This window comes from Pithys albifrons, chromosome 2 (genome assembly GCF_047495875.1).
Source record: "Pithys albifrons albifrons isolate INPA30051 chromosome 2, PitAlb_v1, whole genome shotgun sequence".
In the NCBI taxonomy this organism is placed as follows: domain Eukaryota; kingdom Metazoa; phylum Chordata; class Aves; order Passeriformes; family Thamnophilidae; genus Pithys; species Pithys albifrons.
The window spans coordinates 104947073-104953072 of NC_092459.1; the positions used below are offsets into that span (position 1 = coordinate 104947073).

Sequence of the window (6000 nt, forward strand, 5' to 3'; positions counted from 1 at the left end):
CAGCAGCTCTGATATGAGTCAATCCTCAGAGGGAACAGAAGAAACTTACACGGCTATTGCCAGATGCATGGCTCTCCTGACACATTGTCCTCCAAATTCATTACACAATACTGTGACTCAATTAGCAATTTAGCCCATAAAATTTGAGAGATCATTCTACCTTCAGCATGGCTGTGAGGGGCAATAGATCTACTCCTTCTGACTCCAAATAACAGGAATAAAATAATGATTTTGATTTACTTTTCCCTTTTTTCCTCTTTTTTGAAGAATAGCCTAAGAATAAAGGAGAAAACAACTTCAAATCGCTATCAGAGAGTACGACAGATCCAGCAGCTTCTGAGGGAAACAGAATGACAGCTGAGACAGCAAGAATTCCCTGGCTTGTGGCACTCTGATCCCTTACATTGTTTTCACTGTTTTTCATGTTTATTCTCATACATTCTAGAAATGCAGACCTCTGAAGTTCCATGAATCTTAATTATAGAAGAATTCCTACTTTTGGAGGGACAGCGACACACCATTCACAGAGTTCAAGGCATTTAAAAGGAAAGTGTACTCCTCGGACATGTTAAGTAACAGGGCTAGGGGAAAAAACCCAACAACTTAGAGATGAGCTTAAAAGTTTCTAAGCAAGTTGAAATAGTAGCAAGCAAAAGGAGGCTGTGAGAAACTTTTCTGACTGGAACCCTCAAAATCTGGTTAAGGGACAAAATGGACCATACTACATATGGAGTCAAGATTTCACTGTTAGTTGAATTAATACCTTGCCAAACTAGTTTTAAATTCATTAGTTATTGTTAATTATTACAACAACTGCAATAATACTAACAGTTGTAGTCCATGATAACACAGAAACAGCACACAGTGAAAACTGTTAGATACAAAAAAAATCCCCTTAGTAATATCTACTATCTACACCTTTTCTATGGTACTATATTTACCCTTCCAGTGTCCACCTGTTTGATTGCTACACAACTTTTTAGTTTTATAGACAGTTGCTTGCTATTACTATAAAGCCTATAAAGTGAAAGCAAATGATCCCATGGTCACATGGACCATCACAGCTAGAATCAGACTGGCTAGGGTAAGCCCATAGAGTCACTTCACCATTGTGTCCATACAAGCTTGTACCATTGAACTGGGAACAAAACTCACAGAATCATTTAGATTGGAAAATACTCCCGAGATCTTCAAGTCCAGTCTTTGTCTAATCACCACCTCGTCAACTAGACAATGGCACTAAGTGCCACATCCAGTCATTTCTTGAACATGTTCAGGGATGGCAACTCCACCACCTCTCTGGGCAGCCTATTCCAATGCCTGACAACTCTTTCAGTTAAGAAATTCCTCACGATGTCCAGTCTGAACCTTCTCTGGTGCAGTTTGAGGCTATGTCTTCTTGTCCTGTCACTAGTTTCATGAGAGAACAGATTGAGCCCCACTTGCTACAACCTCCTTTCAGATAGTTGTAAAGAGCAATCAAGTCACCCCTGAGCCCTTTGGTCCAACCTGTCCACATCCTTCTGCAGAGCCTTCCTATCCTCCAGCAGATCAACATTCACCCAACCTGGTATTGTCCACAAATTTACTGAGGGTACAATCAAACCCCTTGTCAAGATAATCAGTAAAGATATTAAAGAGGACTGGACCCAATACTGAACCCCAAGGGACATCTCTGGTGACCAGCCATCCACTGGATGTGACACAGTTCACCACCACACTCTTAAGTCCAGCCATCCAGCCAGTTTTTAACCCTATTCACTGAGCTGTAACTGTTCTGATCCAGTCTGATTTGTTGAATGTGAAGCTTTAAAAGCTGAGACAGCAGATTCTCTTGCAAGAAGTGCCAAAAATGTTACAGTTCATGTTTTAACAAACTTCAGGGAAGGTAGGTCTATCTGCTCAGCAGTAGCAACTGCTGTTCTCAGTGGATTATTAAGATAATTCCTCTCAAAGGGGAACTCTCAGAGAACTTACTGCATGTCACACCTCACTTTTAGCAACTATTCATGGTAGCTGTAGATAAGTGTCTGTCGCAGGTTTGGCCTAGCTGTTGCCAACCCTGGACTGGCCCCCCTTCCCCCTCCCAGAACTTTCCCAGCAAAAGAAAAGAAAAAAAAACTGAAAAGAAACGCACTCTAAAGAAACTGAACTGAATAAAAAGAATAAATTATATTTACTAACATTTACAAACCACACTGTATACACAATACATAGGATCCCACCCCCCAGGGGAGAGGGGAAGGGAGAAAAGGGAATAGATTAGCCGGAAAATAGGGAAGACACCAACCCAACCCAAAGAAACCGAATGAATCAAAAGAAACACAATTAAAAACCTCAAGGAAGGGGAACAAGAATGAAACAATCTCACCCAGGACAGGAGAACCACCAGGCACCGGAGGGACCAGACTTCCACCACCTCCCTCCAGCTCCTCAGCCAAGGAAGGGAAGGAAGAACCAAACCACTCCCCCACTGCTACGTGGAAGACACGTGTGGAATACTTGTAACTTCCTTAGATACAATGGTTACTGAGGAAGCCATGGGTCAAACCATTACAGTGTCATGTAACAGCATGAAGATTTGGATTAAGGCCACCTTTGCAAGCTCAAATTCCACTCATATCCTGAATTGAGGAAGAGTCTACCCCTACTTTGCCACTTTATGCTCCTGGGGGAAGCCAGCAGCAATTCCTAAGAGAAAGTACTTTTGCTTACTGCAAGGTATAAGGAATTTCCCCAGGACCTGGAAAAAGTTGTTCCTCTCTGAAGAATTAGTAACAGCTGGAGAGCAGATGAGGAGACCCGACTTCAGCAGTCACAATATATAGTTGTTTCTGTTTATTGGTATGGCTTGATAGAATATACCTTCATATCTTAGGCTTGAAAGCTTTGCTGAAGTGATCAGAACCTCTTCTTCACGCTCAATGACTGTGAGACTGAGATTTAGGTATTTTGAAGTTTGAACACTGTATTTCACATAGGACATGGTTTGCTGTTGAAGAAATTTCCCATTCTGGCATGCCTGTACTGCATCTTTATATCCTCATCTCTTTTAATTAGTCTGTAGAATCCTGTTGAAAGCTTAGCTCTAAATGGATCACTCTTTCCAGGGTAAATTGGGGTTGAAAGATTCAGTTACCAGTAGGAAGGCTTGAAGTTGAGCACCACTAAAGGGAGTGACTGTGACTCTAGTTCTCCCAGGTAATTCTGAGCCTCACTCAGATTTTAAATTATCCTATTCCCCACCAGCTCTTGCAGATAATTATAACGCTCTGTTTGAGTTAGAACATTTTTTTACACTGCTAATCCAGAAAACACTATAAAGGAGAAACAGATTGAATTTTAAAAGTGATTAACACAAAGAACCAAGTATGTGGTTAACAATGTCCTCCTAAGTTGCCCTGATAATACATTGTGCTGGTTTGAAGGTGAACCAGCAGGGGAAATGAACTCACCACGAGAGAGATTATAAGTCAGAGCTAAAATTTAATAATAATATTACAATAACAACACTGATACACAAGGGAAATTGCTTTCAACTCACAATACCCCAGCAGTATAACCCAGTGTCCTGGGGCTCAAACCCAAGGGGGTTTGTTTGCCCTTGTGCTGAGACCCCTGTGGCTCCCCCAAGTCCAGAGCAAAAGGAAAAGAAAAACCTGTTGGTGCAGGCGAGGGCTGTGGTCTGGGCGAGAGCGGTGATCTCCTGCTGTCGAGGTCCTGCTGCTGCTCTGGATCCGACGAGAAGGTCCTGAGGTCTTCTTACCCACCACTTATGTACCCTCAGGGAGCACTCAGTCCCTCCCCCTGGGCGGGGACTCACACAATGGGTGATTAACTCTGGGAGCCAGGGGGTGTTGAGCTGTTGATGGCCCATTAGCAGCTCCGCCCCCCTCAGGCTGGGTGTGAAGTGATAATGGCTCCCTGGGCAGCTGCTGCTAATGGCCCATTGTCCTTGGGGAATGAATAGAGGGGGTGGAATACACAGGTTTGATCACCACCACACAGGGTTAGCTGGTCCCTCCAGCTGAACTAGGACATACATGACCAAAATTTAACAACAACAACAAAAAAGAGAATTTAGTGTTTTTTAAGGAAATGTCCCTTGCCCTTCACCACAGGATTATCAAAACTTGTCTGTCTCCTCAGGATCTTATGGCTCTCTCAGATACAAAGACCTTCTAAATTGTCAGGCAGTATAAGATCTAAACCTCTTTCCTAGCAAGAGACCTAAATAATTCTATTTTGTGAGTTATGAAACCTTAACAGTCTGTCCTGATCTCATCTGCTCAGAACTGTAAGTGTCTGAAACGTTAATAAATTAGCCTTCTCTGATTCCCATACACAAGTGCCTTAGTGATCAGGTCTGCAGTGAGCTTTCATTAGGTAAAGAGAGAAGAAAATAAGATCAAGTTTTAAGTGTGTGTCAGTAGAAGGCAACTATTTTTGAAATAACTATTGTTCTTCTTTATTAGAATTTCTGGCAGTACCATCTGTCTAAGGAGTTACAAAGGACAGCAAAACTAATCCAAATCTTGTTGGTCTGGGATAATATAGCTCCCATTTAGTTCCAAAAATCTGCAGATCAATCCTGTATTACCTCCTGTCTCCTCAGGGAGGTCAATATACCCTGAGATTCTTTTGAAAGCATCAGTCTTCACTGCCAGAATGAGCTAAAACTTGTAGCAATGGAATTGGTGGCAAGCACTATCCAGTTCAGCATGTTGTAACAGAACTATTCCTCGGTTTACCTCCTTCAAATGCATGCACCATCTGCTCCCCACGAAGACAGAAACCATCTTGCACAACCACAGTTTACTGGCCTTTCAGATCCTACAAGGTCAGCAAAGCCTTCTCCAAGACCTAAGGCAAAATCATACAGCTCACTTAAGGAAAAAAAACAAATTAATTCAAGATATTGAACATATATCCTTTTCCACTTATCTATTGAAAAACCATAGTAATATTAAAGATACATGGCATACAGATATTTTATTTGAGCTATTAACACTACCAAAAGATGTAGTGATTCTTGTGTTTCCAAAGCTTACCAACCAAGTTGCCATACTGTCAGCTTCATTTTAACCTGTAATGGAACGATAATTTTCAGAGGTGAAAAAGCTAAATTTACTGCTAAATTGACAGAGCCCTGCTAAATTACAACAACAAGGAATCCGGCACCAAAACTCAATGAATTCACTGAAGTCACAGAGCTGACAACTTCTCAAGTCACCTTTCAGGACATCAGCAAACAGGTAATGACAGAGTCCAGCAGCATCCCAGGTCTCCTGTGCCAGAAGGCAAAGAACACCAAGAGGGAAATGAGGCTATGAAAACCTGTCAGGAGAACCTTAGGCATAAAAAATAAAGCTCAGCCTCATGTGCTTGGCATCATGAATGTCTTGCTATTCAATAAATCAGAAATAGATGCTTGCTCCTGATCATCTCCACTCCACTTATACAACCACCAACTGATTATCTCCTCCCTATCTCAGAAGTTGACAACCTCATTCTGGTTCTTACAAAGCAATTTTAAATCCTGTTGAATAAAACATTAAATCTTATTTACTCTTACTGTGTTACTGTCAGGGCACTGACTCTAATACAATGGTGAGCTAGCAGTGGCCACAAAGGAGGCTAGGCAATAAGTCCACCAAGAGGGTTCAGCACCACATCACTAGAGCTGGGTGAGGAGAGTATAGTGGTAATAGCAACATGTCCTGTCAACAGTCCATTGATTGTCAGGCAGATGTAAGGGACCAAATCAGGTCCAAGGTCTATTCAGGAAACAAACAACAGTCCAGGAACAGACCTAGGATCACCTACACCTACAATGTGGTACAAAGACTTGATCCCTGAGCTTGAGCTTTAAATGAAGCTCCTACACTCATGTGTAGAGGATGTGGCCAGGGGTCCCAAATGAGGCTGGGTGGAGCCATTAAGGTGTGTTAGTGGTAAGGTATGAGAGCCTACAGAAATTCCAGAAACACCTTCTCAGCA

General features: G+C 42.1%; 1 long non-coding RNA gene across 1 annotated transcript in view; it reads right to left on the minus strand.

Annotated features, from left to right (window-relative positions):
* The window catches only part of LOC139668469 (uncharacterized), a 30985-nt gene extending 28548 nt beyond the window's left edge, over window positions 1-2437 (minus strand). The window contains exon 1 of the long non-coding RNA XR_011697066.1: window positions 2372-2437. This is a non-coding gene — a long non-coding RNA (uncharacterized lncRNA). The remainder of the gene's footprint in view (window positions 1-2371) is intronic.
* Window positions 2438-6000: the final 3563 nt, after the last annotated feature.